This window comes from Rhinolophus sinicus, linkage group LG01 (genome assembly GCF_036562045.2).
Source record: "Rhinolophus sinicus isolate RSC01 linkage group LG01, ASM3656204v1, whole genome shotgun sequence".
Taxonomy (NCBI): domain Eukaryota; kingdom Metazoa; phylum Chordata; class Mammalia; order Chiroptera; family Rhinolophidae; genus Rhinolophus; species Rhinolophus sinicus.
Genome location: NC_133751.1, coordinates 188866263 through 188889748, shown reverse-complemented (window position 1 = coordinate 188889748; position 23486 = coordinate 188866263). Strand labels below are relative to the sequence as shown.

The 23486-nt window shown below is 37.0% G+C and overlaps 1 protein-coding gene and 1 long non-coding RNA gene across 4 annotated transcripts in view; one reads left to right on the top strand and one right to left on the bottom strand.

The window, feature by feature from the left end:
* Window positions 1-10635: 10635 nt before the first annotated feature.
* Window positions 10636-23463, bottom strand: LOC109445060 (glycolipid transfer protein). Its single transcript, XR_012489640.1, has 3 exons — window positions 23326-23463; window positions 19768-19925; window positions 10636-14896 (listed from the first exon to the last, which is right to left on the bottom strand). It is a non-coding gene; the product is annotated as a glycolipid transfer protein (long non-coding RNA).
* The window catches only part of IKZF2 (IKAROS family zinc finger 2), a 151084-nt gene continuing 150682 nt past the window's right edge, over window positions 23085-23486 (top strand). For all 3 annotated transcript variants that reach the window (XM_019727022.2, XM_019727021.2, XM_019727023.2), the window contains exon 1: window positions 23085-23259. The gene's annotated coding sequence lies outside the window, so the exon portion shown is untranslated. The remainder of the gene's footprint in view (window positions 23260-23486) is intronic.

Here is a 23486-nt window from a genome sequence, read left to right as displayed (position 1 = left end):
AAGGGCTCACAGCACATTGAGTTCACCTTCCTATATTTCCTCTTGCTGCCATAAATTTCAAGTTTCCTGTCATTTCTCATACCTGATTAATGTATTTATTGGCTGACAGGCATTTCTGACTATAATTTTACTCTTTCACCATCCAGGTATAACTTTTATTTTTAATACTTTATATTAAAGTGCATTTAAATATAAATAAAATTCAGTATAGATATATTAATATTTTCCATAAATGAACTTTAATATCATATACATCTGATTAACATGGATGAAATGCTGTATATAAAAGCTGAACTAATAGTTTGGGTGATTAACCCAGATAGCAAAGTCACCAATTTGATGTTAATATTGAATAGATCCAAGCAATTCAAATATATGACAATTAAGTCTGGAGTAGATCAATGAATGATTCTGGTATTCTTAATTATATTCTAGAGGAGAGATAAATACGTGGAGATGCTAAGAGAAATATATGTACATTCACAAAAATACATAGTCAATTGTGTCTGTGAATGAGTGTTTTTCAGGGGAATTTACATCAGAAACACATGGCCATCTGCAAATAAACTTAGTCCCTTGTAATCTAGTAGCAGCGTTGTTGGGGTGCTTGACTTATGAGGTTGGATTGTTTATTCCTTTGCTTTTCAAATCATTATTAACTTAGTTCATAAAGTAAGTACAGGATGGGCTGGAGGGAGGTGGGGTGTCTGTGCTGTTCAGGATCTTTACTGTGATGTTGAATACAAGAAGGAACACAGGTGGGAAAATTGGAACGAACTCTACATGTGTGTACACAGGTACATATACTCACAAATGAGGATAAGTAACACTGGGAATCTGAATATCACTGGAGAGCATCAAGGTCAATATCCTGGTTGTGCAAAATGTAGTTTTACAAAATGTTACTATTGGGAGAAAGTGAACAAACTGTATAAGGGATCTACCTCTCTGCATTATTTCTTACAACTGCATGTGTGTATATAATTATCTCAATGAAAATTTCAATAAAATGTAATTACATAATTTTAAATACATTAAACAGCGAAGTGAAATAAAAATCAAATTTTTCAAAATGTATAATACTTTGTGTGTTAAACTCACTTTAAAGACCTCCGTTTACCTTATTAAAATTAACTTACATGTTTTATTTTTAATAATTTGAGTACTCTCTTTTAGGGCTTGTCTCACTTCTTCATTTTTTCATATGTAGATTTATTTGTTGCGTGGACATATTACTAAAATAGAGTCAAGCCAGGTTTTATCTACAGCATACATGGGAGGGTTATTTTTTTATTGTGAAGCAGTAAATATAAAACTTTGTAGCACGTGAAAGTAAAAAAAAAAAAAAAAAGGAGTTTTTACATGGAAAAAAACTGCAATTGTTTCTCATCTTGGATGGTAATAACAATATTAGAACAATACTGTAAAATAATATGACAGAGGGGAAGGAGGAGACTAAGAGGAAGGAGAAGAAAAATATCACTTATTAATTATTTATTATAAGTAAAAATCAAAATATTTTGCTTTTATTAGCTCATTTTACCTTTATCACAATAAGTTTGATAGTATAATAACCTCCACTTTATGGGTGAGAAAACTGAGACCAGGAGAAATAAAATAATTCTGCCAAGGTCAAATACCTAGTAAGAGTCAAGGCTTGAATTAAAAGCAAGGCACATTCCTTTTGTCCTTGGGCTATCTTCAATGTATCCAAATTCTAAATGTAAATCTCCTCTTCACCCAAGATAAGGCTGCATCAGCTAAGTAATATGTCAAGATACTTAGCTTTTGGCTAGAATATCATCAACAGAACTGATAACACTGATTATTTCTTATTAATCTTTAGAACTTTAGATGAACTGTCATGACATCTTAGGAATTTTTGTGGTCCATGGGGAAGAAAGTAAAAAAGCAAATTATTATTACAGCACTTCCTATAGCAAGGAAGAGAAGTAAATGAACAAAATATTAAACAATAGACAATGATGGTTTCATATTCAGTTTATTCAACAGTTTTAGAATTGTTAATGTGTTAACTACAGTATGGTGCTAAAGAGATCAAATGTACAAGTTTGATTTATTCGTTTTCCAAATATTTATTAAGCACTACTATATGCAAAGCAGTATGCTGAAAGCTAGAAGAAATATTTAATATGTAAATTGCAGTCCTTGCCCTCAAGGAGCTCAAAATCTGTGCAGAAAGATAAGAAATGTAGGCAAATAAATTCAGCATGAGAACATGAGCTGAGATTCAAATAAATGGAAAACAAAATATTTTAGTAGACGAATACAAATGTAATCCACAAAGGTGTCTTAGTTATGATACTTAACTAGCCTTGATTATGAGGGTAATTTTATTGACTCACAAACTCAAAATTTTACTAGTAGTGGAAGTTGCAGGTAAGACTTGATCCAGCAGCTCAATGGTATTCCCAGGTAGCAGTTTTGTTTTCCTCTTCAATTTTCTTTGTAGTGTGGCAAATTTATTCCAAGGCTAGTTAACCTTGTGGTTGCAAAATAAGAGGGTGGGAGTGAGAGGAAAAGAGAGTAAGAGAATGATGGATTGACTAAATTTTTTTACCCCAACCACCAACTAAAGTCTTGGACTTCCTGATAACTGAACCACCTAAGAAAGTCCTCTACTGACTCTTGGACAATCTCTCTGACCAGGGAAATTCCATGCATTAAGTAGGCTTAGGACTTGATTCACATTCATGAACTAATATTTTTGTTAAGGGACCCTGAATCAACTTCTTCCCCTAATTCCTGTTATTCATACTAGCTATGAGAGGTCCAAAACTGCCCCATCACTATTTCCCAACTCTCAGATTTGATTCTATCTTCTCTGTTTCCATTTCCCACAGTGAGTCTATTTTTTTCTACTATGCATTGTAAAACTCTGCTTCACTTATCTAAACTCTCCTTGCACAGTTCCATATTTATAATTGTCACCAAAAATATTAAATAAAGTGCAGTTATCATTTTCTAATCTTATTTCATTATCCATTCCCCTTAAGCGACTTTTTTTTTCCTTCAGAAAATACCACAGCATGTATTTAGTCTCTAGTGAAGATTACACCTTTCCTTTCCCTTTTCATATTACTCAATGGGGAAGAGAGAAATTGATTCATGGGTCTTCAGATCCTTAACTCACCATTATTATTCCATTTTTCTTCCTTTGATGTTTAGAACATCCAGATATAACACTTTCTAACCTTTTTGCATTTCCTTCTTTCTTTTCTGCCTCTACCTCCTCCTCCCCCAAGAAACACTGACCTTTCCTGTTAGTTTCAGAATTTCAGAATCCTCTTTTTACCATGAAGCCATTGGATAGGAACACAAAATCCTATCCATCATATAAACTACATTATAAGATGTTTCTTCTATTTCTTTTTAAAACCTCTCGCTTGATTTTCTGAGAGTGAAGCAAGTAAAATAATGTCATTCTAATCTTCATACCAGATAAAGACTTAAGTGCACTGATATAACAGATTGGCCTTCATATGTAATCATAAGGTGGACATACTATCAGTAGCACTCAGCTTAGAGCTGAGCAGTAAGGACAGGGAGATGCTAAACTATCCACAAAGACCCAGAAAACATGTTCAGTGGAAGATGGGCCTGAAACTTGGCTGGGAGTGGGACTGAGTTAAACCTGATTCTGGTTTACCTGCATGGCAGTCAACATAGATTAGAGGAAAACTAAGCACAAGGTAGGAAATTCTTCCTCCTTTTGGCCAGGACATTTACCAGGAACAAAGCTAGAACTAACAGTGCTAGCTAGGTCCAATTGTCTAACAGTGGTCCGATAGTGTACTTTTAGCCCAGTGGTGTCAAAAGAGGTATAGTATATGCTCCCGAAGGGGTCTGCAGAAAAACCTCTGGCCTGCCCCAGTTTAGTAATGCCAGGACTGGGTACATCTGCTAATTCTGGGGCCCCATTAGCAGGTCCATTTTGCTTTCACATTAAGGTACATTTTCTAACCTAGGTTTTTGTAATAAAAATAATAATTTGTCTTCATCTGTCACATGTCATTTTATTTCTGTTTGTTGAGAGGTGAGACCCCACTAGAGACTCCAATGATCTCTCATCACATATAACAAGTTTTCTGAGGGAAGTGTAGGAGTTCCACAACCAGAGGGCTTGACAATGGTACTCTCGTTGATTCCCTTTGTCTCTCCAGTATGCATGTGTAAGAGCATGTGATTTTATGACTGTGTCAAATATCTTTCATTGACTCCTTCTGATTTATTTTTCACCCCTTTACTCTCCTCTGTGCCCTGGGTGACTGACCTCAATGGTCTACACCCAAGTGCTCCCATGACTGTCAGCTTCTGGTTGGTTACATTTTATGTGAGAACCAGTGGCTATGCTGCTTAATAAACACCTGCAAAAATATAAATAATCAAGTCTTTCATGGTAGAGGTAACGTTTTAACAGTGAGTTAAATAGTAATTGCATTTAAAAAGAATCTCATGCTATACAGGCCACATTTTGAAAAGAAACTTTAGGAATGATTTCTACTATAATTTTTTGCTGTTGTTGTAACTAAAACAGTGTAAGTAAATCTGTCATCTTTAAAAACACCTCTCATATGCTGATATCTAGAAAATTTAAAACAGAATTTTTCTGACATATTTCAGTGGATTTGCATTTGTTAAAAATGAAATAGTCAATCTTTTGATTACTTTGAAAGAACTACTAAATGACATCATGGAAATTTAATTTTACAAGTAAAATTTCAACTAAATTATTGTGAACATCTGTGACCAGCATTGAAAACTGAGTATCCTTTTTCAGTGCAAATTATTTCTTTCATTTGGTTCTACCTCTGATTGTGAAGGGTCTTTTTCAGCTGTGACAGCTACTAAATGCAAGTATTAAAATAAACTGAACTTCTAAACAGACATTTTAATTACTTCAACAAAAGATCTTAAACCAAGATTTTCAAAAATGTAAGTTTTGGTAATACAAAATAAAATAATTTACGATGGAAGGAATCTGGGTGGTTCCCTTAATCACTGAGTAGCATGTCACTTATCATAAACCCACATTAATGTGTTATGTGAATAAAAATAAGCCTTAGTATATTAAGGCACTGAGATTTTAGTTACAGCAGCTATCTTACCTTGACAAGTACAGAAATTGGTACTTTGACATGTACTGCTGTTGTAACAAAACCCAGAAATGAGAAGCATTGGTTTAGTGACTGGCCAGAAGGTGAAAATACAACAGAGCAGGCTGGATGTCTGCAGAGTTCTGCTATACCTCAGCAAATTTTCAGTGAAGCTGTCATGGGAGAACCTGGGAGGCAGATCACATATCTACTGAGCCTATAGCTCTAGGGGAAGTAGTTGGAACTGTCAGTGTGATCGTGTGTTGGCTGCTACTTAAGTAAGAAAGACATGCACGCAGGTGAGTGTGGGTGGATTTTCAAGCAGAAATTGGCAAGAGTAGAAAGTTCAGGGATCAAGGGCCTCCCATGGTTGAAGAGTTGATAGCTTTGGGACCTGAAATAAAAAAATAGCCCTGAATGACAAAAGGGCCAGTGAGATTTCTCAAACAACTCAGCCCTTCGGTAAACATTAGATTAAGAGAGGTACTTTTCCACCTTAGCATATTTTTTCATATTGCCTCAAGGTACCTGCCATTAAATTGAAGGAAAAACATGGGGACCAGGAAACAATTAGGCAAATTTAATAACTATTTAAAAACCTTGGCACATGGAACTAACTGGAAGCAAATAGATCAAAACTTACTGAAAAAAATTTAAAAAGAAATTGAAGTGCCAAAGAAACCTTGAATCAGGGATAAAAAAGGCCTTAAAACGACCCTGGGGCAGGAAGAGAGATATGCAGACTGCACAATCCACAAAAAGAGAATATTCCTTAACAATCATTCTAGATATTTCTGTGAAGATAACGGTTAAGTAAGAAACTCAGAGAGAGGACCCAAGGGCCACAGAAAGAAGAATCAGGGCCAGAACAAGAAACTATCTTCATCTTGGGTAGTCACCTTTCACAGTGCCAACCGGGAAGGATTTAAAAATTTTTATGAGTCATTGACTACTATGTGTATTCTAGTCTTCCCTATTCTGATTGGAAGCTTTTATTGCAGTTACACTGGACCCAGGGCAGGCTACATAATTTGTGGGGTCCAGTGTAAAATGAAAATAATGTGGCCCCTTGTTTGATAAGTAGGGAAAAACTGCCATCAAATACACTGAAATATAAAGTCTTATCCTTTCTTTTATAGTGCATGTTTGACTTACCATGGTTTTTTATATTTGCTACTTAAAATGTCATTCTAAGTAAAGAAATATTTAAGTTTACTATCTATTTTTTTATTGTGCAATGCCAGTTTTAAATGGAAATACGAGAGCATTTAACTCAAATGTGGAATTACTGAAATTACACAATTCTGAGTTTGTGGCTCAAACATGCATATGCGTTTTCTTCTTATCAGAACAGTAGAAATCCAGCATACAACTAATTCAACTATTTTTATTTTTCTTCTTGATGTGTGTGCATTCTTTCAATTCTCTCTCTTTGGCTTACAGATGAGTAAGGAAGGAACAAAAGAAGTTATAGTTGCTTTATCTTTCCATTTCCTTCTATGACATCATTTCAGTGTAAGTGGTTGGCTAACAAGGCAAAGAGTACAAAAAAAAAAAAAAAAAAAAAAAGGATATAAGAGTTCCTTGGCCTTTTGTTTCTTAAATGCCACTGCCTTCCGTGTTTGAAGCCAGTTTTTGGTTCAAACGGAAAGCGTAATCTCTCAGTGCTGTCAGTGCCCTGCTAACTGTTGTAAATATAACATGCTTACCTGGTACGCACACTGAGTCTTGCTAAGAGCACTAGAGGTCTGCAGGAACTCTGCGTTCTAGGGCAACACAAACACTGTATGTGGAACGGAGGACATGCTGATGTATCTGCTCTTCTCATGTGCATGCTTCATTATCCCATTGGACTTCATTTAAAAAAACACAAGTTCAAAGATAAAATTCTTAGTGACTTTATGACAGTGAGAGCCAAGCGTTAAACCAATTGCAGGGGCCCATCTGAGTGTGAGAACCTTGGCAACTGCTCATCTGCGGCCAGCCCTGACTGGACCTGAGAGGGCTGCAACAAGCAGGACCCTGGAGATCCTGGACTTTGAGCTAGATTCAGTGACCGGATGGGGCTTTGGATGATCTCACTTAGGGAGAGGATGAGTAAGTTTTTTTGTGTGGGTATAGAGTGAAATGGATTTTTTGGTGAATAAAAATATACACACTATTGTACTCATCAAAACCTATTTCTTTTTTTCTTCAGGGTCCACAGTGAGACTGTATCTCCCAGGCTCTCACATACTCAGGTCTGCCATTTAAATGAGTTCTGTCATGTGGTGGACAGAAGGGCTGTGCAGCAGTTTCGTGCCTGGTCAATAGAAACTTTCTTCATGATCCTCTGCCGTCTTCCCTCCCTCGTCTGCCAGGTAGATGCACAAAAGCCTGCAGTGGACTCGTCTCCCAAAGAGATATGGTTGAACAAGTTTACAAAGGTCCTAAATCTCATCAAACGTTTTGAACAGAAAAACTTCTAATGTGTTAAGTCACTGAGATACGTGTGTGCTTCTCTGTTACAAACGTTAGCCTCTTATGAATAGAAGCAACTTCCACTCTCATAATAAGCTATTTTTAACTCAGGGACTTATCATTATGGGGGCTTCAGTGGCAACAGGACCAACCAAGTTAAGGATGTTATCTGTCCTTAGATATTAAACAGACATATGGGATAATTCAGGGATGTGAAGATTTGGGTAGGGGCTGGGCCGGCCTGGTGGCTCAGGCGGTTGGAGCTCCGTGCTCCTAACTCCGAAGGCTGCCAGTTCGATTCCCACATGGGCCAGTGGGCTCTCAACCACAAGGTTGCCAGTTCAACTCCTCGAGTCCCGCAAAAGATGGTGGGCTCTGCCCCCTGCAACTAAAATTGAACACAGCACCTTGAGCTGAGCTGCCACTGAGCTCCAGGATGGCTCACTTGGTTGGAGCGCGTCCTCTCAACCTACAAGGTTGCCAGTTCGACTCCCCCAAGGGATGGTGGGCTGTGCCCCCTGCAACTAGCAACGGCAACTGGACCTGGAGCTGAGCTGTGCCCTCCACAACTAAGACTGAAAGGACAACAACTTGACTTGGAAAAAAAGTCTTGGAAATACACACTGTTTCCCAATAAAGTAAAAAAAAAAAAAAAAAAAAAAAAAAAAGGACTTGGGTAGTGGCAATCACTGTGTGTAGGGAGGCCACCGGTTGATTAGAAAACCTGGAGTAGGACTAGCCATGGATGTGTATGTTAAATAGCTATAGTTTTAAAGGTGGTGGGCCAGGATGGCTGGGGGTGAAGGGTGGGGATCAGAGTTGTAAAAAGTCAATGTTATATTCTCTGAGGGGTCTTCAGTGATACCTAAGCATCATCCCCCACCTCCACTCATTTATTTCCTTCATGACACATACTACATACACATTTTCATTATACATTTATTTGCTGAATTAATTCTTCACTGCTTTACCCAGTATAATGTGTTTTATAAGGTCAACTTTGTCCATTTTATTAACCCTGGTGTCTAACAGAGTGTTTGGCACTGAATGAGTGAATACATGAATACATATATGAATATATGCATAAAGTCGCTCAATCATAGGACGTTTTGCACTTCAGATGCTTTTTAATTGGTTCCTGCCTTGTCCCCTGGTACCACATGAATGGCTATGCTGTCTGAGCTCAGTCTTTCTTGACGAGGTCCCTGATTCATGTAGCTGGACCTCTACAATATTGCCCATGCCCCTGTTTAGACCGCTGCCATTTGCCTATTTTAACCTTCGCCCCATGCTTGCCCCACCTCTCCTTAAATGGATCCCCTAGGCCTTCTTCCCTTGATTTGGATGCTTTGTCCTTAGTACCTATGCTCATCTTATCATCCCTGATCTATCTTCAGACTCATAATTGGATGTGTTTGCCATCAGTAAAACTTGACACTTGCTTCATATCCAGGTCTGTGATCTCATCACTGCCATTCTGATCCAAGTTCACCAGACAGCATCTGCCTCTGAGCTTTCTCCCCGTCTCTCCAAATTTCCTCAGGATGCAACATAGAACAGGCTAGTCACATTCAGCTCACGAACTATCCTGAACTAATGTGGTTCATATCAAACATGCACACATTTTAAAATAAAATGAAATAAGAGGGGGTAGGATTTAAATAAAAATAGTAGTCCTGAAAGAAAAGGCGACACCAACCATTAGGCATTAATCTCAAAGAAGGGCTGGGGGTGGGTGGGTCAGGGATTGTGTGTGTACTACCTTACATCACACACAATCCCAATACTGTGCTATACACATAGCAAGTACTCAATAAATATTTCATTATGGATTGCTTGGTTATTGTGACTAAAACGTCATAATTTTGACAAATATTGATGTAGCAGAACATGCCACAAAGCCTGTTCCTAGTTCCAGTCCTCTTTAGCAGCCTTGGCTCGCTGTCCAAATGATTATGTTCTGAGGTCTCTCAGAGCCACATTTCATCACAGTAGTGACAGCACTGAAGTGACTGAGTAAATGTGCCTGTTCATAAAATCATTTCAAGTAAAGGGCTTCAAGATCCTTACAGCTGTTATTCAAGTCTGTATCATTATTTACTGTAGAACATAAAACACCAGTGTCTCATATATTTCCTCCCTCATTGAACTTACACCAGCAAGCCATGTGACAGGGCACTGAGCTACGATAAGGTTGGTCACTCAGAATTTGTTTCCTCAAACATTCCATTCTTTCTCTAAATTGTGGATAGCTGGAATTCTCAGTCTCATGGACTTTAAGGGAATTAAATGCATTAGGCTACAGTTTTGCTGCTTTGAAATGAACAGGCCACATGTAGTGGTTGCAGAAAACTGAGAAGTTGCTATGTATCTGTTTTGATATAGACAATTTGATGCTACTGACAGTCCGTAACTTTTTATTTTCAAAAAAATTAAGCTAAACTGGTTGCCATGGAAACGATTATGATGTCACAGAAGATGACTTCTCATAATCTATAAGCAGCAAGAGCAGATGAGCTTGTAAGAAACAAAGATCTTGTTTTCATACAAATGTTCTCAAAATAAAACACAAAGGAGGAAAAATACCCAGAGTACATAATGCAAAGAAAAAAACTGCTTCTAAATAGAGTGTTTTACAAAGTTTTCCATAAAGCCTCAGCTGCTCCTCAAAGCACAATCAGCTTGAACACGGATAGCAGACGTGAAATTACAGTATTCACGAAATTAGTATTCAGGTTGCACAATCTCTCCTTTCAAAGGCTTCAAGCATACTTTATGCATACACAATTATAGAAGCAGGTAATGAGAGAGATTCTGATTTTCCCCTATTGTTGTTATTGTACTCAGCTAGATAAGGTTTGATAAAATTGCTTTGTTAAAAATAAATCTAAGCAACAACTTATTAATTCTATTGAAAAGATCTTTTGGCTTTTATTATAAGATGCATTGGATAATTTTTCTAAAACACACATTATTCTGTCCATGGAGATGGGTAGCAACCTATCAACTTTTAGTAAAGAATCAAAGCTCAGTAACAATTAATAATCTGCAAGCTATAGTAATTTTTTACAATTTTATTATTTCACATCACAATTAATTTTACTTCAATTATCAGAGATTTTAAAAAAGGATATTCAAAGTTTATGACTACGACCTCCTGAAATGCACAGATAAGATAAACAATATATCAAATGAATGGGTTGTGTCAAAATATACGAGTGCTTTCATTACATCACCTTAAATTTAATCCTATACTTTGATGGTCATTTGACAATACCCTCCTAAGTTAATTCTTCAGATTCTCAATATCATCCACAGAAACCTCAAATATTTCTTAGAATTAATCAAAGATTAAATAATAAAATTAATTATAATAAAGTTCTCACTCCCTGCAGTAAAAAAACACACAAAAAAACCTCTCCATCCAACTTGCAGCATACATTTACCTATAAAAATTTTAAATTTTTATATAACTGAGAGATATGAACTAAGTGAAAAGGAGATAAATTAACCATTCTGACTAAAGAAATCTACTATAGAACAATATTTTATATGAAAACAAAAGATAAGACTAAGATACATTGGGCTAGAATTCTGCATTACTATTAAGTGGTAGCATATACATTTAATTTTACTTTCAATTTAATGTACAAACTAATTATGCATCTTCATTCAAATGAAAATTGACTTTGTCAATTTCATTGAAAAATGTAAAATACTAGATTCACATAAAAGAAAAACAAATAAAAATAAAACAGTAAAAATTAAAAGTTCACGAAGTTCTCTAGCCTCAGTTAGTAAAATAAATTGAGAATATGTAACAGGTGTTTCTGAAAGCTAACCTTTAATCCTAGTTTTAGTTCTGTGATCATATTGAAGTCATATACTATTTTAAGACATAAGCTCATTTTTTTTAAAGTACATAATATGAATACAGTCTTCGAAATGCACACCAATGTTTGAGGTATATAGTGAGAACTGAAATATAACGATACTATAACTTCTAAAAAGGACTAAAAACACTTGAGATGTACTTTTTATAAACACTACAAAGATTTGAACAAACCAAAGAGATGTTTGTTAATAAGTGTAAAAGACAATAGTAGCTTAGTTGAGTTAGCCAAAGTGCGAAGGCCTAAAAAAAAAAGACCGTAGATTTTTGAAAATAGAAAAAGACAAAGGAAACTGCATTAAAAGTGCTTTTAAATAATGAATGACTACACAGCATTGGAATATTTTATACTACTTTACTGATGAAGGAGTCCATCTCTATGATAATATTTATTAACAAAGATAGTAGTACCCAATCTGTGTAAATAAATCACTGTGTTAAGAAATAAGAACATTGTAAAAAATGATGACCCAGTCTTTCTCCAAAATTGCTCTTAGGTAGTAAGGGAGATAAGATACACATGCCTGAAAAAAACGTATTCTATTGTGAGCTACATGAAAACATTATTGATGTAGATAGTAGGTGCTAAGTTAATCTAAATGGTATCATGTATTTATAGTGTATGGTAGCAACATAGTTCAGGGTCACAATACGTATAAAATACGGTTTAGTGATTCAACAGAACTAAAGTTGCTTATAAATGTTACAGGATATGTTGTCTTTTCATAGACAAGGTTTTTTGTCTATAGTTTTTTTGTTTGTTTGTTTTTTGTAATTTGATTTCATTAAAAAAGCTTAAGTCAAAATTTTCCATTTTAAAGACTTCCAAGGAGGGAGAACAAAAAACTGGATAGTTTTTAGTCTTTGGGAGAAATATCTTAGTTTGCAAATTGCCAAAAACTTTGCACCCCTAAATGAGAGTGGCTTATTTAGCTGTTTGTTGCTATGTGAGGTTTTCTTAGAAGTGACACAGATGCTCTAATTTACAGTTGGCCGAGGTCTGTATGGAAAAATATGAATCTGACATATTTTATTAGGATTACATTTGAAGAGCAAGCATGAGAAATGGGTATTCTAATCCAGGTGGCAGATAATATGTTTATTTTTCTGATTTTTCTTTTTAAAAAATGAAAAAAAAAAAAAAAAGGAAAAAAGTTGGGGAGGAAATCAATCGAAAAATAAGTTATGAATCTATGTGTCAGCTTTTATGACACTACATTAATTAACAGTACAACTGCAACTACACTAATTTAAGACTGTCCTTTGCAAAATTGCTTTTGAGAACATTTTTTGCTTAATTTATTAAAGAAACATGATATAACCCTGATGAGGGTACAGGGCTATTGTCACCCTTGATTTGACCAGTTACAAATATTAACTCATTTAATCCTTATTTAATTAAAAAAATACAAGGTAAGTTCTACTATAACTTTTCAGTTTTAACAGACGAGGAAATAGAGATTAAGACATTGTATAACTGTTAGAAACAGTAACTATCAGAGCTGGGATTTGACTGTAGGCCTTCTGGAGAGAGGCTTTTAATCACTGTACGTACCACCAATGACACTTTTGTCAGTATCACCTGAGTCAAATTCCTCTTGGAACATTAAGCTGGGAAATTTTGTGTCTGTGTTTGCACTGATGATTTCATAGGCTTCCTAGACAATTAGAGCAATTAGTGTGGTTCCTCTTTTGCCTGGTTGCTAAGTTCAGAAGTAAGCTTTGTGTTCAACTGTGGCTTTTTTATAACCAGAATTATTTTTTTATTCCAAAATAGAGATTTATGTGTTACGATTATTTAGTTTCTGCATAAAAATCACCAATTGTTCCTCATCCGGTTTTTAACACACATCAATTTTGGAGGATTCCTCTATTAATCCCAACATTTTCGAAAATACAGCTCGTTTTAGTGTCAGGAAGGGCAGTTAAGGCAGCCAGGCATTTCCTTGGGTGTCAGAGTCTGGGATTCATCGCTTCCCCCTTGAGAGAATACACGATGGGTAGTTTCTTACTCTTACGTTGGAAAAGCTGTCCTTGAAGAAAATAATTATGCAGAAGAATGCAAATACAGTCATCTCTGGTCAATTATTTGTGCCTGATAGCTTTAAAATAAAGTCCCCTTGGCCATGGATATCAAAGGCTTGCTGGTTGTTTTCAGCTATAAAAAAAAATGGTCTTGAAAAAGACAGTTAAGAAAGAGCAGGGTCTAAATGACAGTGCTGTCAGGCTGGGCTGTGCAAACACAGAACACTTACCAGTTTGCTTAAAAAAAAAAAAAATCCCACAATAGGGATCCTGTATAATTTCAAATCAAACTCCTCATGGTCCTTAAAATACCCAAAACATCATTGAGACAGATCATAAGAAGGACAAGTGATTATTTTTAAAGTGAAGTGCATGACACAGTTCGCCCAATGTCATGTTCGGGGTGGGGGGAACCCCAAAATCCCTAGGACTCGATTAGCAACATGAATTGATTTTTACCACACCGAAATGAAGGTATAAAGTCAGTCTGTGTTTCTGTGAAATTCAAAGGTGATTCGGAAGTAGGATCATTGTTTATTGCTCCATTAGGACAGACCCAAGAAATGCTTTTTAAAAAACCTGAGCCGTCCCCTGCAGACCCTGGTCAGACTCTGGGCCACTCCAGGGTTCCTAGGCAGGCCAGGGATCATCCGCTTGATTCACAGTGATTCAGGTTTGCCTGTTTCTGCAAGTGGCTGCATGTTGGGGGACGGGTGACCTGGTCGTGCCCACACTGGGCACATCTACACCTTGTAGTTGAGTTAGGTATTGGTATACATCTCGTTGATGACGGCACTGTAGTTGACCAGGAAGAGGCGATCTTCTCCAGGCACTCCTCCTCTGTCACATTCTGGCCTGTGGAGAGTGCTTCCGGGAAGTAAGACTTATAGGGTGCCACGTACATCGCTGCGGGGAAGATCTGCACGATCCAGCCGTACTTCGTGAGGGCCATCTCATAGGCTTTGGTGGCACTGATGTGGATGAAGTTGGGGTGGTTCTTATCCCGCTCCCCATCACAGATGCTCTGAAGGAAGACCTGGATGAAGCAGAGGCTTCGTGACGTTGCCACTTATGTCCGCCTTGATGGGAATAAACGCTGGGGACCCAAGGTATTGGAAGAAAGGTGGCTGGTGGGACACTGCCTCCAGGAAGGGCCCTGTCTTGATCTGCTTGTCCATGGGGGGGCGGCTTCAGCAGGTGCTCCGCCAGCAGCACCATTTCAGGGTTGAGGCCAGAGGTGATGCCCCAGCCTGTGCCGCTGGTATCCATGTCCCCCCATCCCCACTCTCCGGCCCCCTGGGACTTCCATAACTGTAATTTCTTGATGCTTTTTCTTTCTCCTTTGCTTCTTATTTTCTTTTATTTTATATATAGTTTTTCATCTTATTGTTCTCTGAATTTACTGTGAATGCAAGGTGTTTCAGGAAGTATTGGGGGATCAATCAATAATCAACGTCTAACAGTAACCACAAATCAGACTTGAACAGAACTCCTGCCTGTTTTCCAATTTATATATAAAAGAACTACAGGAGACCAGACATGGCTACCATCAATCATTTAAGATAAAGCATGGCTAAACTAAACTGAAAGGTCACCTGAAACAGCGATCTTCTTTTAATATTTAGCAATAAAAACATACACATTTAATTAAATTTGGCCTTTTCAAAGCATTCACTTTCTTTCAGTGGCATTAGAAGAACCATTGGCCACTAGGCCCACTTTATATGAGTATGATGAAGATGAGGACAATGGTGATCTATTAACTTTATCATTCGAGATAAAATGAATCCATGACGTTTTATCTTTCATCAAAGTCAGAGTAAAATGGTAGAGAATGAAAGACTGTGATTCTAGATGACTTGCTTCTATCCAGCCTGACTTGTATCATCAACGAGCCGATTAACACTGAGAAATCATTTAAATTCTATGGTTTGAGTATAATATAATTCAAACACATCTTCATTACAAAATTTCAACTCTTCTTCCAGTTAGACACTTTGATCACTCTCTGGTATTATCCTATCATTTTGTATATGAAGAAATAAGGACCAGAGAAATGAAGTGAGTCAATCAGAGTAAAATAGTACAAAGGTCTCCTGACTTCTAGAATCATGATTAAGAAATCAAACATTGCAGGTACACCCCATCCTTCTCCCTGTCAACCCGGTGGTTACTGCTGTTCTGAAAGTAGTATCTTTCTTTTCCATTTTACTATACTTTCACTAAACTTATGCAAGTAAACAATATCTAATATTGTTTTCAATGTTTTTAACAACGTAAGAATCCTTTTACAGTTGCCTTATTTCTCCCAATGTAATGTTTCAGATTTTATTCATGTTGATATATAAGTATACAACTGCTGTATAGTATTTCAATCAAGTGATTTACCTCTATTTATCTATTTTCTTGAATAGTTGCTTTCAACCTTTTTTTTTGACCATGCAATCCATACAGGGTAAAAATACATTTTATGTGGTGACCCAGTAGGTACGTGTATCTGTGAAAGTTTACCTTTTTATTTATCCCTGTTATATGTGATGTACTCTATTTCATCATATTTCATGTTTTTAAAATAGTGGTTATGACACAATACATACTATATATATAGGCAATAATGGATTATAACCTGACATTTGAAAAACACTGTTCTAGGGAATATTTTTCAAACTGCTACAATACTGCAATACTCTGATACTCCTCTAGGATGGAGTGGGAAGCTAGGGATGGGGGAGTGAGTCTACCTTAGAACTTTTTTCAGAAAAGGAAAGATGTAACTAAATAGGAATAAATTAAACATGTAGATAGCTTAGGTTCAGAAAGCAAGTTTGTGAACCATGGTTTTAGGCAATGATTTCTTATCATGAGGTTGTTCTGAAAAAACATGCATAGATTTTTAACTAAATGATTCATATTTTAAATTGATGCTGCAAGCTTACTATGAACTTACTCCTGTGAACAGTCTATTTGTGAACTGGAATGAATTTAGAAAGTGAATAAAAACTACTCATTTTCACTTAGATATTTATTTGTCATGGAGACTGAAGAATGTCCATAGCTCAGGGAAATGTCTTTATATTTCCATAAGCTACATCGATAAACTTTATGCCTTCTTTGTATTGCAGTATATATGTGCAGATTAAACACAAATGACTTCATTGACTGAAAGGTCCGCTGTAATGGAGATTTCTGTGTTCGGTGGAAGTGGGACTATTTCTTTTTTTTAAGAAGGAATATTCAATTCCAATATGATACCTGTTATATTGGTCTTTGAAGGTGCATTTTAGCCTATGGTTCTGACTAGAGACAAAATAATATTTTGCTTTTAGCAAGGCTGTTCATTTATATTTGCTTTTTGGCATTGTCACCTGACTTAACTATTCCTTTCGTCATCAGCTCTCAGTGTACAATGCTTGGCAAAATCTAGTGACTTCGATGAATGAACCAGTCTTCCTAAGATCCAGAGGCCTTAAGCAACCTTGTGTTCTTATCCTGATTTTGAAAGAAGTAATGGAGTTGAATTGGCAGAGAAAGCTGAATCTGCTTAAGCTCAGAGGAAAGAACATTCAAAACATAAGTGCAGGGGGAAGCAAGTGTTAGGAGCCTATCTTCCCAATTAGGAGCCACTTTATGGAAACGGATCTGCAGGAACTTGGACTCTGAAACATTTATAAAGGCTTCTTAACTTGAATCTTTCACCTTGTAATACAATAGTTGCTGCAACCTCTGGCCAGTGTAAAGATATAAATAATACTACGCATATTTAACCTCTAAAGGTGTGGCTATCCATCTGATTCCTGATTAAAGGAGTCAGCAAGTTGATATGGAGATGGGAATGGCAGATTGGAGCTCCAGGTAAAGTCAACTCATCTCTCCCACTCTCTCAATTCAAACATTATTTGCTATCTCCTCTTCTCTGATTCAATATCCCACTGCTCTACCCCCTCCCGAACCTTTCTTACTATGGTCGCTGACACTCCTCTCTCAAGCAAAACAAACAAGCAAGCATATCCATCCTGTATCCTCTCACTTATTATTTTCAAATGCATTTCCTAAATAAAACAGCTCTTCCTTGAGGCCACTACTGCCCTTTAAACTAGTCAGGACAAGAAGAGGTCAAGGTAGGTACAGATGAATACCTGATGGTAGAGTATTAGATGTCAAATAGGTCATGTCTCACACATAGATAGGCAGTGGATCCAGTAGAACTCTATGCTGTTACCACATTCAATTAACCTCCTGAGAACACTGTAGACATTCAGTTTCCACATGGTTCAATATTGGTCTGTTACCCAACAGTTTGTTACTCAAAGGGCTGGATTTAACTACAGCAAAGGTTTTGTATGATTAATAAATATATTTAGCTATTTAGGAGACAGTATAACATGGTGGTTATTGCTATGGGCTTTCTAGAACTTAACACATGCCTTTGAGTCCAGCTTGACATTGTGGGACCCTGGACAAGATAATATTATCTCCAAGCTTCAATTTCTTTATGTGAAAATAGGGCTAATATTACCTCTCTTAAAAATGAGTGTGAGGGGTAAATGAGATAATGTATGTAACGTGCGTATCACGATGCCTGGCATAAAAAAATGCTTATAATGATAATGATGAAATTTATATGGCTTTCCCAATCCCACAGATGCTCCAACTTCACTGACATCAGTTAAATCATCAACCTAATGTGCAACAGATTCTGCACAGGAGTTATTTCTCATAGGAGTAATGGTATACTTCAAAACCAGTCTTCCAATGAAACTGTTTCTGGAATATAGTTTATATGACTTTTGATGATATTCTTAGTCTACTGAGTAGGACTTTCCCAGGTGTCGAGTACCTCACCATGGCATCAAGTTTGAAGTACCTTTTTGAAGCTTGAACATAGCTGCTAGGGAGATACTGTGGGTGTTATTCTCATCCTCACATATCATGTCTTTAGTGTGCAGAATGCAACACTAACCTCTATATTAAGCTAACCTTTCTTTAAACCACAAGTCATGAGAACTGGGGGAGGTGACATTTTTTACTACCTGTAACTGACCTTTCTTTGATTCATTTCCCTGCCATACCACACACCCTCTTTCATTGTTATCAGGCAGGAAACGGCTCTCTGATTCTATCCTTGTATGGCTTTTAACTCCCTAGATTGCTAGGACCAGGCTATAAAAAGCGGGAAGGTTGAATTCCTGGATTCTTTCCTTCATTTTCTGTTTGTAATGTATTCTTCTATTTTCTTCAGTCCACATAGCATTGTTTAAACATGTGATTACAGTTTGCTGTACTGTTGAAGGATAAATACTGGCCATGTAATTCCATGGGTTTTCCACAGGAGTGAAAAAAAATCAGGATAATACTCTTACTGGCACTGGTTTACATACCAAATATTTCCCTTGAGATGCAACCTGTCATCACTCTACTTTAGACTATGGTTATCTCCAGCAGAATCCGACTGTTGGTATTAAAGATCTTTAGGCTAGTCTGTCCTATTTTCACCATCTGATTCCAACGTCAAATGATCATTTTTGGTTTTCTTTCTTTTCCTCATTGGTGCTTACTTTCCTTATCTAAATTAACGATCATTAGACAACGTCTTCTCCTTTTACTATTAACCAAAAATTTAAATCACCTTTTTCTTTCCTTTTACTACTACTTTATTGGAGATTCCAATAACCTCATTATACTTTTTGTGTTTGATAATTTTAGGGTTTCTTAGAAATGTTCTTTTCAATGCTTGTTAAGAGTTGTTTTTTGAGCATCAGCCACCTACACTTGACCCAGCTCAAAGTTCCTTCACTTTTGCATTAGTGGAACTCATTTCCTCAAATGTTGAACACATCTGCGTTTTATAGTAACTATGATAGCTTCTAATGACATTTTAAAAAATGTGTGCTTTCCTTTTTATTCAGAAACCTCTCCAGTCCTCACCCCCTTGGTCTAAGTTTAACTTCCACAATTTATAATTCTCATTTGGGATAGAGATAGCTTATCATCTGCTCTATATCAAAACGTGCTCTCTAGAAGAAATCTGATATTATTCTATCAAAGTGTGAATTTAAGTCATAATGTTACCTTTTCTAGGGACATGGGTGTTTGTACAAGAGCCTTATCTCTAATTGCAAAGTGACACTTTTAAGAATTGTTAAAAGAAACTATTGTTCAACATGGACAGAACCAGAAGACCCTTACCATTTGGGACACACATGCCACCCAGACAGACCCCAGACTACGGATGTAGTCAGGGAGGCAAAGTTGGAAGGTATTAATATGACTTACGTATGAACTGGATTTGGTATCTTAGAATGTTTTCTTTGAAACTATGGTTCCAATTCTAGCTTCTTCATAGTGCCAATCTAGGTCGACAGGAGAATGTGAGACCATTGTTCCATATCCCACTTAAAAAGAGAACACCACTTCAAAGAGAACACCACCACCTGATAAAAATAAAACAAGCAATCGGTTTTAAAACATTGTACCTATGAGTTCTTTTTCATCCTCACTTTTTCAGGGATTTAAGTTAGTTTAGGGCACCTACTCTGGGTGATTATGTTCTATATCTAGCACAGCAACACCATCTAAATAAAAAATTAATATGTAATTAGTTTCCCAATTTTTCCCCCCTTGATATTAGGAAAGTATTACAATGTTTCAAATTATCTCCTCCTACCCACTGATAGAAACAAAACCAAAAATTAAAAACGTGGAGTTAATTCCTTGAACAAACAAAAATGAACTTTTATCCAAATTCCTTCAAAGGGTACTAGGGTTTCTAAATCTAAAACAGATAAAATAAACCATCCAAAGAAAGCAAAACTGGTGTTTCACAATGTACCTTTTACCTACACTGTCTTTTATATTCGTTTTGCTAATTGCACTTAGTGGTTACAGAATTAAATCTGTTACATTCTATGATAGTTGACCTGGTTCATGAATTAGCAAGTACTAACTCAAATAATTTGTTTATGAAACAGAGGGGTCACGTAAATGTATTTTACTCAAAATTATATTTGATACACAATTTTAATCACTTTTACTATTTATTCTTGTAAAGTTTATATTACATCAGTGAAGGCATTCTCACTCTTCACATGGACCATAATAAGCCAGAGCTGATCTATTAATTTGTAACATGACTTGTGATCCAAGATTTGACCAAATTATTTATGGAATGAGAATTTATCTCTGCTATCCGATCCTTTTTGTCCCTTGAAAACAGAGTTTAACACATGGAAACTCGGTGAGTATGTAATTAGCTCTATATTCACCCATTTAGTACATGTTTGAGTACCAACTCGTTACAAATACTGTGCTACTTCTGAGAAAACAATTGTTAGCAGGACAGACATAATCCTTGCCCTTAAAAAGATGACATTCTAGTGAGGGAGTGAGTTTCTCTTATAAAAACTCAACAAATGAATAAAATATTTACAAATTGTATAAGGAAGGAAATGTGCAAGGTGGTAACAGGGCTCGGTGCTGGGAAGGCAATTTTGATAGGATGGTACAGAAAGGATCAGAAAGAATCAGCTGAAAAATGGTGGGGGTCAGATATGTTTTCTCCTTGGATATAGTGGGAAGAGTATGGTATTGCAGTTCCCCGGTGGTACATTTTTATGCATAGTCTAAATATATATATGTACTTTTAAAGTGTATGCAGTGTTTATGACAAAAGATGGAAATAAATATATTCTCTACTATAAAAATACTGTTGAGAAAAATTGTGAACAAAGTTAATTACTACAATTTATACAAACGTTCCTTTCCACAAGTGGAACTATAAGTCTCAGAGCCAGGACTATTCCACTGCAGAGGACAAAATAGAACCCCTAGTTTTTAGCATGTACATATAATTTTGACTTCTTTGGATAAGTTGGATATACCATGACATGCAAATGAGAAAGGTACAGAAGATGTTAAAAAGAGGGACAAGTTTCCCAAAGTGGTTTAATTCTCACAAGTGGTCATGAGATTTATGCTAAATTAGACTGCCCCTTGCCCAAATCCCCCATTCTTGGGGAAACAGTCATCAAACGTAAAATGTCTGAACACTTAGCCACTAGAGGGAGAGAGTGTGCCTCTGGTGACTAGGGAGCCAATGAAAGTAACTCATGGAAAGGATAGTCTTTCAAGAGCTTAATTTAGCTCTGATCAGCCAGGGGGCAAAGCTTTATCAACTGTGGTAGCTTTGGGGAACTTGAGGATGATTCTTTAAGACTTCACCTTGGAACCTCTTCTACCAAAGATTTCAATTGCTAAAATTATCTAGATATTTCATCTTAATTTTGACTATGTTTTAATTCACCTTTTCTAAGGACCTCCATAACTTTGCAGGTACTTAAACACTTAGGCTTAGTTTTTAGGAGGGATTTATGGCAATTTTAGAGAAGTTATGTTACCCTTTATGTAGTAGGAATTTATATATTACAAGTAATATTCCACTTTTCTAAGATAATTTAAGATTAAAATCTTTACAATCTATTGGGGTGATTAAAATGATTTGTAGAATTCTATTTTGTATTTCTCAAATATGACTTCAGGAAAATTACTTTTATTTAGGTAACTGACAGGATTAAAAAAAAAAAGGCTTTACCAACATACAGCTCTCAGGAATTGAAAATTGATTAATCTCTTCTGCAGTATGGTGCCCTTTTCCACAATTTAATAACCAGCCTATTGGCACAATTGTTTAATAAATGCAGTGTATGAAATAAACGTTTAAAAATTCATTATAAAATGTCATAATATTACACAAGTTAATGGTATCCATTATTTAGTGTATATCAATGTGAATGAATTCCGTCCCCATCTCAAAATCTAAAGAAAAGACTCAGAATTTCCCAGACTTAGAGTGGTGTTTAAGATATACTTGATTTTATTTTCAATGTATCATTTCTCTTTCCTCAGCAGGCAAAAGACAAAACAAAACAAAACAACAAAACTCAGCGACTATTTCTGGGATTCTTGAAAGGTGTAGGAGTTCGCAGCCCGCTCCTACTCTTTCAGCATTGATTTTCTTTACAATCTATGATATGGTTTCTCAGAAGTGCTGTGTGGCAGTCCCGATAATTTCATGTGTTTTCAAATTTAAGGCACCCAGACTACACAGTTCAGTATTTTCAGGTCCTTTCATTTTCCTTTTCCCTTTAATTATAGAAGTCTCTATTCCCTCTTTTTGCAAATGTGGTCAAGAAAGATGCTAAATGTTATTTGTAGAAAGAACATGCATTTAACAGAACGATGTATATGTCCTCCCCTCCCCCCCCCAAAAAAAGCTGAGCTATAACTAATGGATGATATTGATGGGCAACACTTACTCCTAACAACCTTTTGGACCCTCACCCGCTCACTCTGACTTCGGGGTATGTGGCAGTTGCCTGGGGGAGAAAAAGCAAGCAAACACTCTAATTTTAAACTTGCACTGTAAAGCACTTTCAAAGTAGTAATAGTTGAGCTTCAGCTCAGACCTGAATCTCCTTCTCAATCTATTCCCTAGGACTCCCCCTATCCTGAATCAAGTCCTGGTCTACCGGGTGCCGTTTACTGAAATTATACGGCATAGTTTATTGCGAAGTCTGAGTGGGTGGGTCCACGCGCACACCGCGACTCGGGCCAGGACGCCGATCCCGGAGCTCCGCGTCGGGCGCCTGGATCGCCCTCCGCACCCTCCGCCCGGCCTCGCCACAGAACCCAGTTTGAAAGAAAACTTCACGCGGCCGAAATGAACCTCCCCTCACCGTTGCAATCCTTCCTTCCCAGCCGGCAGAAAAGGTGAGATTTGTTATGACTTGGGGGGAGTGGGCTGGGGTCGCCGTGGCACTCTCGGAAGCGGGTTACCTGGTCCCCCTTTGGGGGAGGGGTCCGCCGTCTGGGGGCCGCAGGGCTGGGGGCGTCGCGGTCGGGCGCGCGGGTGGGCGCGAGGGAGTACGCGCGTCGCGGAGCCGCCGGGGCAGCACTTGTCCTGTAATCGATTGCCGAGCGCGCCGAGCGGCCCTGCG